This window comes from Pinus tabuliformis, chromosome 8, assembly GCF_031772625.1.
Source record: "Pinus tabuliformis cultivar Carrire ecotype Pingquan chromosome 8, CPIR1, whole genome shotgun sequence".
Lineage (NCBI taxonomy): Eukaryota > Viridiplantae > Streptophyta > Pinopsida > Pinales > Pinaceae > Pinus > Pinus tabuliformis.
Window position 1 is genome coordinate 1,556,458,000 of NC_142294.1, and position 14,455 is coordinate 1,556,472,454.

General features: G+C 34.5%; 1 pseudogene; it reads right to left on the reverse strand.

Moving 5' to 3' along the window:
- Positions 1-4,232: 4,232 nt before the first annotated feature.
- Positions 4,233-14,455, reverse strand: part of LOC149241900 (endoglucanase 9-like) — a 48,345-nt pseudogene continuing 38,122 nt past the window's right edge.

Below are 14,455 nucleotides of genomic sequence, written 5' to 3' on the forward strand. Positions count from 1 at the left end.
AGCATGCCAACACAAAAGTGAAAGGTCAACTCAAGTAGTGAAGTGGCATCGACCCACATAAAGCGAAGGGGAAAGGACATGTATAAATAAAAGACTTCGACAATTGGAGGCGTCATCGAATTCACAGAGATGTAATTTTGTGTGATATCACATAATCATAAAAAGTGTGATATCACAGAACCACATAAAGTACGATATCATAGTTGCAGGAAGTGTGATATCTTAGAACCGCATGCATGGGCACACATTGCAAAAAGGGATCACAATTAAGACATATCGCAAAAAAAGGTGGGGCTCGACCAAGTGAGCCTGTTTCTAGTAGAAGTCAAAGAGTTGGATTTCTAAGTTGTTTGTGGCACCAAGTTTGGGGTTTCTGTTGGGCAAGGTGCCAACCTTAGGTTGGGCACACCCTCGGTTCAAAACTTGACATTCTGAGCAAGTGCATTAGGCTGGGTCAATGATTGCCACTGTTTGTACTTGGGCAACACATGAGTTTTAGCATGGATGCCCATTTGTAACTCTATTGTAACATTAATTTAAAGTTTAATCGAAGCAAGGGGAAAAATGTTTTGGGAGTTTCCCCCTCCCATCGAATATTCTTATACGTTGTTGTTTATCACTGTTAATGAAATTTTATTCTGCTTTTTATATGGAAGTTACGATATCGCATAATTGTATAACTGTTGAATAAAGTAATTGAATAAAGAAGATTGAATTAGAAAATTGACTAAGTGTTGAAGTGAAAGAAGTTATCCATAGCCTGGATTAGAGTAGTTAATTGCAACGAAATATCGCCAGTGTTGCACGTCACCCACAGTGATATTAAGGCATCATAAAGTGGGGTCATGAAAAATTAGTCAAGATTAGATTCAAAGCTCCCTTAGACAAGTTAAAGATCCTATGGAATCGAGAGACATGAAAGGTTTGTATTTTGTCCCATGTTCCTGTAGGACTCCCTATATTGGCGAAAGTGGTCGTTCCATTAATCAAAGGATTCAGAAGCATACTGCTGACATAAAACATTGTGCGACTCACTCCTCAACTTTGGTTGAGGATGCTAAGAAGCTAAAGCACCACATTTCTATTGAGTATTCCCAGGTCATTGCTAGGATTGATCATTTCCATTACTATAAGTTTAGGAGATTATTGAAATTGAAAAAATTTCTAAGACTATAAATAGGGATGACGGCTGGAAGATTAGTAGTTGTTGTATCCCGTCTCTATATTCCTAGGTTTTTTTCCTTTATTTTCTCTCTTCTTTCCTTTGTGTTCCCTAGCTTTCACTCACTTTCTTACCCTCTTCTTTGTTTAGAGGTTTTGTTAGTCTTTTTTTAATTACTATTACTATTGTTATTATTAAACATTTTTTATCTGTTCAGTTTTCTTGGTTCCTTCCTTTTGCTTATATTAATCTTTCCCTATTTTCCTTTATATATATATATATATATATATATATATATATATATATATATATATATAATTATAATTTTTTACTTATATTTCTCTTTTCATTATACTTCCTCTGGGGTTATGATTTATTATATTTTAAAATTTTTAGTATAGATTCTTTTTATTTATTTATTTATTATTATTATTGTTATTTATATTTTTCCTCATTTATTACATTATAATTATTAAATTATAAATTTATTAATGTTAATTCTTTTTTAAATTTAAATTTATTTTTATTTCATGGATTAAAAATTATTTCTTCTAATATTTCTCTTGATTTATTACAATATAAATTAGTAAATTGTAAATTTATTAGTATTAATTTTTATTTTTAATTTGTCTTTATCCTTATTTTGTGGCTTTTTAGTTTTTACATTATTATTTATGTTTACCATTTAATGTTATATTTTGAATATAATAATATTATTTATTTTTGTTTGTTGGGAATTAGGGGTTCCATCTCTACTATATTTATTCTCGCTTTGATTCGAGCTATTCATCAAAATGAACCATAATAACTGGTTCGAAACACATCAACCAAAAAAACTATATATGATTGATCCAGAAAAAATTTGACATATAATTAAATTATTGTTACATTTAATGACTTCAAAATGAAATTAAGAAGCATGTAATACTAGAGTCCATATATTTAAATTATTGTTACATGTAATGACTTCAAAATAAAATTAAAAAGCATGTAATACCAGAGTCCATATAATTAAATTATTGTGACATGTAATGACTTGAAAATGAAATTAAGAAGCATGTAATACCAAAGTCCTTGTCTTTTTAGGTGATATAGATAAAATTAGGAGAGAAAAAGAACTATACAAATACCTCCATTGGAGTAGAAAGAACTAACAATCATTACGATCATTGGTATAGGGATACAACCAAAGAGTGTGTCACTACAACACAAAGGGGGGTTTTAAGACAATATTTGAGGCAATTTTTGGGTAAATTGTCTTAAGTTGAGACAAGGCAAAACTTGTGTATTGTCTTAAATATTGTCTTTAAGCAGGTGTCTCAAAGTTAATGTCTTAAAAAATTGTCTCTATAAAGACAATATATAACACAAGTGTTATTGTCTCTTAGGAGACAATTTTTTTGGGTAAATTGTCTTAAGTTAAGACAAAAAAAACTTGTATATTGTCTTAACTATTGTCTTTAAGCGGGTGTCTCAAATTGAGGTCTTAAAATTTTGTCTCTATAAAGACAATAAATAACACAAGTGTTATTGTCTCTCAGGAGACAATTTCATTTTTGTCTCTCCAAAGACAATAATGTAGATTAAAGACATATTGCCTTTATAGAAAAAATATGCCTTTGGTCTCTTTAAAGACAATATAAAACAAGGAATCCAGAAAAATATCTCACCATTGATAATATAAAATGTATTTAATTAAAAATAAACAGCAATATCATTGATTAATTTATAATAGGGCACAGTGGAATCAAACCACCAACCTCTTGGATGTGAAACACGCACTCTTCCATTGGGCTAGCACCCTTTAAAAAATTATTTGATCAGGTTGGGAAGTTAGAGGATGTGGCAGAGATACATGAGGTGATGATGGGGCTTTAGGAGGGTTTCCAAGATGAAATGAATAGGACGGAGATGGTTGAACTTTCACAATATTGATAGTATTAACATGATCTTGTATATGTGCTTGTAAGTGTAATAGAGTATCACATAGATCACTTATCTACTTACCTTATATTGATCTCATTTTGGTAAAGGATTGTGTGATTAATGAATATAACATAGTCATACTGATTTACACTAGTAATCACAAAAGCATTGGAATCACAAAACCAGGCTAGTGGAATCACAAAATAAAAATCCTTTAACAAGGCATCACTTAAAGGAAAATTGGTTCAGGAAAAAACCACTTGTAATGGAGAAAGAAAAATTGTGGCACAACCTTGGGAAGAAAGGGGAGATTGTTACCTTTATTGGGTGATTTTTTTTTCTCCGAACGACTTCTTGAATTTTCCTTGAAATCCCAAGAGGTGTCCGAGTACCTAAACACAAAAAATGGGGTCAGATGTTTGAAGAAAATCTAGCAAAATAGTAAAAGACATTGTTAGTAAACCGATAAGGAAATTGCAAGGGACTGGCACAATAGACTATGTGATGGAATTTTACCTCTACAGGGAATTCCATTCAGCGTATCAAAGGGAAAACTTGAATTTTGGATGAAAAAGATCATTGTACTCACTCTCACTCATTTACTAATAAATTAACCATGCAACATGATAATTCCAACACCCATCTTAATAATTTTGGAGGAATTGAACTATCAAAAAAGTGTAGTGGTGCGACTATATTTTAGAAAGAGTTTTAATCATTAACATATATTTTAGTAGGTCTTAAACATTCCATTGAAAATTCCTTAGATGCAACATGTGAAAAATACAATTTCCCACTATTGTGCCATTTCCTCTCAAGATGATACAATGTAAAACGTTGGATGATGACGATTACATCGAATTGAAATCTTTGTTCCATCAGTGTAAGACATAAAATGATTAGGATTCATGTATTGCATTGCACTGAATGCAACACAGGTTCATGAAAAGAAACTCCCTGCTGAATACTAACTAATTCATCTCCAATCAAATCAATAAATACCTACAAACTGAACTAAGATTTTTGAATTTTATGAGAGGTGTTATAGGTAGATACATTATGGATTCCATGGAGGAGGGGGAGGGGGAAACCATAGGGTACATTGGGGGAACTTAAGAGAATATTTATTCTTATCAATATGTAATCATACTCCATTATCATTGTTCGATAAAGCTATCAATGTTGCTACTAAGCCAACATTATCGACGATTATGGACTCTATTTGGTTGTAATTGTTACCGAAATCATGGAAATCATCGAATTTATTAGGCCCGCTAACCATAGCTCCTCTCAATACATGTGGATTAAGGTTTGGACTATCTCGCCATTTGTAACCGTTTGTGCATTTTCACTTAAATCCATTTTGAGGGAGAGAAGTTTCATGGTGATGCACATGCTTTGGGTAACGATTGCCACCAACCACAATGTAGCTCATGCTAAGAGGGTTTTTACCTAAAATATAGTTTATCTGCATAAAAATACCAATCCTCAAAAAATTAAGGGTGTAGAAGGATTGTAGTGAAATAAATAACCCACACTAGGCCATTGAATGGTTAGCAGATGTGAATAAATATTAATATATTTGGGTTTAAGTTTTTTACTTGTGAATGGTTTTGATTTGATTCTTCTAGATTCATATTTGGGTAGAGGTTTTCAGTTAGCAAGTGAGCAGTAAGTGTGGCTTACATCATCTAGACAAAAATAACCTTTGGAATCACACTTGCTATCTAGAATCTGCAACCCATAATAATTTGTGATGGATTAAAAAGAATCCAATCAAATAAAATAAAAATATTAATATACCTGAGTTGTTGCAAAGTTGCGAAGGGCTTGGCTAGGGAAGTAATTTGGACCACAACACCAGCCAAGAATATATGTAGCAGTGAGATAATCGCTATAAAGCACTACTAGAAAAGTTGTATTGACAATATACGGGCGGGCTTCAGGATTCCCATGGTTCAATTGAATTAGTCCACCTACAATGAAACATGCCCAATATATCAAATTCTAAATGTATTGAGAGGAATGAAGCTTTCTAAATCATAAGAATGGCTCACCTCTAGTTTTGTTGAATGATTTGAAAAAGGGGAGATATGAGCACAATATGAAGGTTGTCTAGTTTTGATATATCTGCAACAAGTCCTCATATGGATAACCTGGACTAAGGAACATCCTTAGCTTGGTTAACAAAAACTGTAAGCGATATATTAGAATTCATCAAAGTATTTCCTTGCCACCCAGATCAAAGAAGTAATATTGCTTTGGTTCAAAATGGATACAGTTAAGCTATTGAAAATATTAGCCAGTGTAACGATACTTTCAATTCTTTATAATGTTGTCACAGTATTCTCCTTCATGTGCCAATAAAGATTCTTTGTGGTTTTTGTAAGAGAAGTCAGAACCTTATAGAAATGGCATTTTCCAAGACTAGAATTTGATGAAACAAAATTTAATGGTTAGTATTCATGAGCTATTTGATGTGTAAAATTATAATCAAATCCATGATTAAGTAGATCCATGAAATGAACTTTTAATTCTTATAAATTTGTTTTATTTATATATTTTATAATATTTATATTTATATTTTTTAATTTTTATTTTATTTCTCTGGAACGATTATGTATTTTCTATTTTATAGAAATCAAAGTATATAAATTACTGTTTGATTACAATTTTTTAGTCATATATATATATATATATATATATATATATATATATATATATATATATATATATATATAGATATATATTGTGTATTTTCTATTTCATATAAATCAAAGTATATAAATTAATGTTCAGTTATGACATATCTATCAAGTGTTATGATATTCTACTAATATAGAACATAAATAGATAAAACATAAAAACATGCAAGGAATTTTTTTGTGATCATTAAATAAACTATAAGCTAGAGTGATGCTTCCTTTGATCTTTTGTAATCATCAATGTTGAATTCTCTATGGATATATGATACCTCAAACTCCTCAAAAAATTCCTATAATCAATGAATTCTTTGTTGTTAAGGATTTTATGGCTAAACTATATAATGTGCAGATCTCTAAAAACTAATCAATAACCATTATAGAATTGCCAAAATTTTGCAAGCATTTCACTTGCATGTACATTGTAAAGTCAAGGATCAACCAATACCCAATTAATTCTACTTTATTTTTAGTTTCACAAACCAACCCCAAGTTAAGAAAAAAAATGTCATTATTGTTTAGGTAAAATTTAGCTTTGGTCAAAGCCCAATTCTTCGTATGTAGCAATGAAGATGTAAATATTACCATGAAAAATTAATTAATAAATAAAATTGTTTAATTATAAATTTTCCCAAAACAAACCTGTTTAATAATAAAACAATTAATCTGAAAGAAAATAATTATTCTAACAACAATATATTTCATATATATATTTTATTTTATTTTGAAAAATTCCATGTATTAACTGAAAAGTAACCAATCCAACCCAAGAAACCATACCTAAAATAGCCAACTCAACAACTCAAGTAAAGCAGACAGATTCTACCAAAGTAGTAAAGCCTGCAAATTCTAGATATTAAGGTTGAAATAAGGATCTTAAGAATATGGAATTTGTGCTTACCTAGGCACCTGGTAGCTTATTATCCCATTTGAAGACACCATAAAAAGCCGGTGATGCACCAAAATTTTTGGAAATCCCCAAAGTAGTCACCAACTGAAGGTAAGAAGAATTCCTAGTGGCATAGGACATCCATGCACCACCCCACACATACTCATCATAGTAGCCAATGGAATTATAATATTATTTTATCACAAAATTACTTTGGCTGTATCGAACTTCTTATCCCTTGAGAACTTGAACAGAGTAGTAGCACCTTTGCCGAGCTTCTTTGAGTAATTAGTGTCATCCTTGAATACAATCGATGCGACAACGAGTGCAGCCGCTATCTCTGCAGTCAAATGTGAACTAACTGAGCATTGAGTTACAGGACAGAGGTAATCCATGTCTTTAGGCCTCGTCCAACAGTACTGATCATCTGGAGTTGTGGAAGTTTTCGATCTAGTGTCAACCTATTCAAAACAAAAAAATATGAAAATTGAAAGGCCATTGAAAATGGGCATCTTCTAGACATAATGCAAAATCTATGACTATCAAGAAACACATTAAACAATTGATTTCTTTTTTCATTATCAAATTTCAAAATATTCTTATTTTTTCCTTATTATCAAATTCCAAAATATTCTTAAAATTTACATTTATATAATTTTATATAATTTTAAAAATTGTGAATGAAAGAGGAAAAACTGATTAAAGAAATTTCCAACAAAAATAATTTCTTGAGCCTGGCTTCTCTTGACAATAGATGATATCTATTTTTGTGGTAGAGGAATTGAATGTCTTATGTATATAATCTGTTCCCAATCTAATGATCTCCTTGACATGGTTAAGCTCTCTGATAGCTTCATACTTCTGACTATATTCAATCACGTTCCAACTAAGCATAGTCATGGTAAAAACTTCAGGGAAATAAAATTTGATGTGGTCTCCTGCATCGTAATATCCTCCCACCAGATTCATAGGAGGTGTCGAACTATTCAAACTGTCCTGCATTCCAGAGACTCCTCTCCATGAAACATTGTTTTCCTTGGTCAGATGCCCCATTGCAAACATGTGGTCAGATTTAGTGTTTGTACACACCTTAACACAAACTAACATGCAAGAATTTTATGGAGAGAAATAGAAGGTTTTATAAGAAATTTAATTAATTGTATTGAAAGTATCAGAATTTTGAGTTAATTTATGTCAAAGCTTTTGTCCTGGAATTTGATGATTAAAATTGACCTCTCTAAATTCAAATATTAAACGATATCCATATCAGAGTTCTAATGTTAAAGAAATGTTAATGAAGTCTTTTGATAAGTCCAGAGAGGATTGAAGTAAATTCATCTTGTGGTGGGGTATATATGAATTTTAAGGATTAATAATATTGAACATAGATTTACGAAATATTTCAAAAACAAAAGTGAAGTCAAATAATTCAATTTTCTCCCTGCATCAAATTCTGAACTATTTCTAAATTTTAGAAGACAATTAAGATATGATAATCTAACTCCAGATTGAGGACTCATACGCCCTTTTGCGAAGATTATGAAACTGAAGCTAGCTGCAGTTCAAACATTGGAATCTATAAAACTGCATATCAGATGCTAGGCTGATCAAAATGTTCAGATTTTGAAATGGGCATTCAAAATTGAAATACCGAATCTTTAACTTTGCAAGATTCGGGGGAGATCCGAAACCCGGAGCTAGATGGGTATGTGCATTTAAACTGAGAGCTTTACAATTTTAAAGTGCACATAGAACTCTGTTTATATGGATTATATAAATTTAGCTTTGTAATTTCAAATGACCGTAGCCGAAACTGCGCTACACACCGCCCGCTTTCAACTCTACCGAAGTTCATGAATTTAGTAGCTGCATTACTATAAAGAAAAGGTGAAAATCACTCCAATCCGAATGCATGGCCCAATCGAAAACCATACAACTCCAAGCCCGTGAAAGAGGGTGATGTTTCTAGAACCAATTAGTAGATTCAATCATAACGTCCCCGATTTAGTCATAATCGTGTGAAGTGCCCACGTCAAATCAATGTAGTCATTTCTAACTATGTAATTGAGAATGATTTATGCCTCATATCCATTCAAAACGAGTCTAATCAAAATGAAAAATGGGGAATGAGAATATTTTCTAAGATTTGGTCCACCCAAACTTCTTGCTAGGCCCCAACCTAGTGGGTGGTGCTTCAGATGGTAGTGGATTTATTCAATTAAGGGGCAATCCCACCAAGTCGGTATGGATCCCCTGGGACGATTTCCCCTCCCTAGTTCAATGGTTGGTTTTCGGTAGGTTTTATGCTAGACCAGGCCTGATCACTTGGACCATCTAAGGCTTATTGATGATCTGAATTGGATCCATGAAAAATTATCGAAGTGCCATGATTGTATCAAATCAGGACAGACAATAAAATTCATGAACAAAGAGCGATCAGGAAGACCTATGGACAGTGACAATTTGTAGTCAACAAGGAACGACGGGGACCGCGGTCAAAGCACGCTGACCAAGGCCCATGGAGACCGTGCAGGAAGCAAAACTGGCAGTTGGAAAGCTCGAACGAGGAAACAGAGGCCATTTCTGATGTGCGATTCGCTGGGCAAAACTCCTCGAGAAGGAAGCCCCGAAACGCTTGGTCACATGGGAAAAACCGTAGAGAAGGCGCTAAGGTGAAACGTGGGTCTCGTGCTCCAAAACCGATGGTATATCAGAGGCACATTGGGGCAGTAAGCGGATTTGGCAGAAAATGAGCGATTCCATTCAACACACGATGCGTTTTTGGCAGATGAGAGAGAAAATCACCTCTCATCGCACGCTAACGGTCGAGCAAGTCAACCGCGCGAAATGAGCGAACACCGTAGGATCTAGGGGCTCCAGATCTAACAACGAAGATTGCGCCTGATGGAGAAACCAAATTTGATAGGGAGATTAAGCCACGGCGTATTAAAAGTTTGAAGTCTGATTTGACCGCTGAGTGGGCAGATGAGTCATTCCACAGTGTAACTGAAATACTGAACCGTCGAGGAAGAGCTGGCACAGTTCATGAGAGGACAAGTGGCCACCTCCCTGTGAGACGTTGGCGATGACGTAGAGGCAGGGAACTCCAAACGAACAATAGCAGGCGATCCGAAGGGGTGGAAGAGGAAGAAACTAGTCCAGGACAAATTAGCTTAAGCCATGAACAAACAGAGAACAGAAAAAAAAAAGGAGAGAAGAAGAGAACGAAGATAGAGAGAGCGAGAGCGAAGAAACGACGGTGAAGCAAGAAGCAGAAAACAGAGAGCTGAGCTGACCTAAGGCAGCATCGAGCAGACAAAAGGCTTGAGAGGTTTAAACAATCCGTGTGAGGATCTGTCAGGAGTTGAGCACCACATTGGGCTCCTCCTATTAAAGACTAGAGAGGTCAAGACTTGGAAAGGAAAAGAATCTGTGCACTCTAGTGGCTTGGAGAATCCAAGAACCAATCTACCAAGCATTATCTGTTTCAGGAAACTCAAATTGAGTTCCTCATTTTAAATCTCTACTTTAAAGACATAATAAAAGAAGGCCACCACTAAAAGCTGGATCAGAGACGTAGCCCTAGAGAATAGGGTGAACTCATTAAATCTGTTGTGTTCTTGTCTTTGCTTACTGTATTTCTCTTACTGTTTTCCATTCTTCCAGTGTTTATGTATTTTGCGGTCTGATCGATCCGTTGCTTAAAATAACATAGACACACACCAGCACATGAGTCTGTAATACCTTCATTTATTAATTCATTAACTGAGGTCACTCACGATTGATTTTCAGATCAAGTGGTCTCAGAGATTTAGGCTATTAAGGTTAGACAAGCTTGTGTTGGTTTAGCTATTGAATGCTAATTAGATCAAAGCTCAAATTAGGAGAAAGAAAGTTGGTCGAAACTAATCCTGAAATTGGGAGAGTCTATCCTCAGAGGACAATGTGAGAAGAAGGTTCTATAGGGCCAGACCTTCAATTCATAGATAGTTTCCTAGCCATAAAGTCCATGGTAGAAGAAATATATAGGGACTTTAGATAACATAAGGATGAAGATTCATCAGGCTCTAAACAAGACAAAGGAGAAGATGAGTCTCACTTACATGACCACTCAAAAGGCAAATGGAAAGAGGAAAGCTTTCTCACACCTCCTAATAGCCCTAAAAAGAAAGCATCTTTGATCAAACTAGATGTCAAATTTGATTTACCTATATATGATGGAGAGTTGAATGCAGAAAAGCTAGACAATTGGATTAGACAAATTGATGTTTATTGCAGAGTGCAGAATATCGATTCAGACAAGAGCAAGATTCTGCTGGAAAGCCTACGCCTTGGAGGCACTGCCTTGGTTTGGTGGGAAGGTGGGACCCAAGCTAACATGAAAAGACATGGTAAGACTATCTCTTTCTGGAGTGAATTTGTTTCTGTAATAAAAAAGTAGTTCTATCCATTGGTCTACATGCAGCAAGCCATGATGAGTTGGCAAACTCTTCGGCAGTTGAAAGGGAAAAGTGTGCAAGGGTACACTCAAAAATTTAGAAAGAGATCATTGATTCTAGGAATGTCATTAGACTCACCTGAGACTTTGTTGAAGTACATTGGTGGTCTACACAGCTATATGAGGCATACTATCCTCATGTTTAATCCCACTAGTATAGATGAGGTATTTGTACAAGCTACTCATCTAGAAGCTAGAGGAAAGAATGGAAGTCCAGAAGTTGGGGGATCATCCCAACCCATTGCAAGCAAGAATAAGGAGAAAAGAAAGCAGAAATGGAAAGCAAAGAAGGCTAACACTGCACAAAAAAGCAAGGCTTCATGCACTCACTGTAAAAAGGATGGGCATGATGATGAGCATTGTTGGATTCTGCATCCAGAGCTGAGACCTAAGAAGTTCGAGGGCAAGAAGAAGAAGACTGTTGCAACTATTCAGAAAGATTTGGGGTTAGACTCAGGAGATGAAACAACAATTGCAGCCACAGGTATAAGAGGTAAAAATTCTGAAGCATCTACTAGTAATTATGCACAATCTACTATTGATGAAGAAAATGAGAGAAAAAGGCATGAGCTTTTCCATGTTCGAGTTATTTCCAAACATCAAAAGATTGATACTTTGTTTGATAATGGCTCACAAATAAATTTGATTTCTAAAGCAATTGTAAAGAAGTTGGGATTAGTAACTACACCTCACAAGAAACCATAACCATTAGGATGGTTGAATGATAAAGCACAACTACAAGTGACTAGACAATGTAAACTCAAGTTTTCTTTTGGGTCAGCATTTGTAGTTGAGGTCGAGTTAGACATAATTCCTTTGGATATATGATGATAGAAAAGCTATTTTCTATAGAGCTGAGAACAAGTATCTACTTGTTAAATATGGAATCGAATACTTTGTGAGAGCTCATAAGCTCAAGAATAATTATACTCTCATAAACTCAGGGCAGATGAAACGAATGATAAATTCATGCAAACAATTCATACTGATGGCTGTAAGGGAAAATAAACCTGATGAAACCAATGTATTTGGGGGTTGTAATGCTAAACAACAAGCTGATTTGGAAAAGGTTGTTTCAGAGTATGATATCTTGTTTCAAGAACCTAAAGGTCTGCCACCCAAAAAGGAAATAGTGCATGATATTATTTTGCAGCAAGATGCTCCATTGCCTAACATTAGAATGTACAGGTTGTCCACTTTAGAGAATGTTGAAATCAAGAAGCAGGTGCAGGAGTTGCTCGAGAAAAGGGTTCATCAGACCCAGCACATCACCATGTGGGTCACCCATCATTTTGGTTAGAAAAAAATATGGATCATGGAGAATGTGCATTGATAACCGAGCACTGAATAAGATACCAATCAAAAATTGTTATCCCCTTCCTCGCATAGATGATCTTTTAGATCAATTGAAAGAAGCTATTTATTTCTCCAAGCTAGACTTGCACATTGGATTCCATCAGGTCAGAGTTGCAGAACAATATGCATGGAAGACTACTTTCAAAACAAAGCAAGGATTGTATGAGTGGCTGGTTATGCCTTTTGGATTAACTAATGCTCCTGCTACTTTCATGAGATTAATGAATGATGTACTCAGGCCTTTTCTTGATGATTTTGTTATTGTGTATCTGGATGACATTCTAATATTTAGTAAAACGTGGGAAGAACACTTAAAACATGTTAAACAGACACTAGATGTTTTGAAAAGAGAAAAAATTCATGTTAAACTCTCAAAATGTGAATTTGGCAAAACATCTCTAAATTATTTGGGCCATATAGTAGGGGGTAGTGAATTGAAGATAGATCCCTCTAAGGTGGCAATCATTGTAAACTGGCCTGAACCCAAATCTGTTATAAAAGTTAAAAGTTTCTTAGGAGAAGCACAATATTGGAGGAATTTCATTTCTAACTTTTCCTTAATTACAGCTCCCTTACATGCTTTAACAGGATTGAACAAGTTGTTTTAGTGGGGAGACAAACAGAAGAAAACCTTCGACACCTTGAAAGAAAAGATTAGTACAGGACCTATACTAGCACTACCCGATCTTCAAAGATCATTTGAGATTCAAATGGATGTCAGTGACTATGCCATGGGAGCAGTGTTGACACAGCATGATAAACCCATATGTTATCATTTTGAGACCTTTAACTCTGCAGTAGTTAACTATCCTACATATGATAAAGAATTGTATGCATTAGTACAGAGTGTGAAAAAGTGGAAACATTACTTAATGGGCAAAGAGATAGTAATATATACTGATCATCAACCACTTCAATATCTACACTCCCAAACTAAGTTGCAGCAATCAAGACACTATAGATGGATGGGTTTTCTACAACAGTTTCATTTAGTCATCAGATATAAAAAGGGCATACATAATAAAGTTGTAGACATGTTATCTAGACCCATTATAAATGCATCTACTATACTTGAGAATAATTCTGTGTTACATGAAGTTATGTTGAACAATATGCTCAAGATATAGACTTTAAAGATATATATGCAACTTTAAGTCAAGGCAAATGAGTAGAAGAATTGGACTATCATGTAAAGGACCAACTCTTATACCATTGTGGGAAATTATGCATTCCAAAAACTGAAAGAGTAAAGATAATTAGAGAAGCACACGCTTCTCTGATATCAGGTAACTTTAGGGTAAGTAAAACAGTTGCACAGCTGCAAAGGTTTTGTTATTGGCAAAAAATGAATGAGATAATTTCTAGATATGTAAGAGGGTGTACTATGTGTGCTAAAAGAAAGCCCATCAATAGAAAACTAGGCTTGTACACTCCATTACCAGTTCCTTCTCACCCTTGGGAAAGTGTTTCCATGGATTTTGTTGGAGGACTGCCTAAATCTAGGAAGGGTCATGATTATCTATATGTTGTTGTGGATAGGTTCAGCAAAATGTGTATTTTGATATCCTGTAATAAACAGATTACAGCTGAACAAACTGCAAAACTATTTTTTGAACATGTATGGATTCATTTTGGATTACCCACTTCCACTGTATCTGATCGAGACACCCGATTTGTGGGGAAGTTTTGGTCAAGTCTGTGGGAACTGATGGACACCAAATTGAAGAAAAGCACAGCTTTTCATCCACAAATTAATGGCCAGACAGAAGTAGTTAACAGGACAATGATCTAGTTAATCAGAGGATATTGTACCAAGCATCCTAAGCTTTGGGATGAACATTTGTGTTATGTGCAACATGCTTACAATAGAGAAAAACATTCTTCTACATAGAGATCTCCTTTTGAGCCCTGTTTTGGTTTTA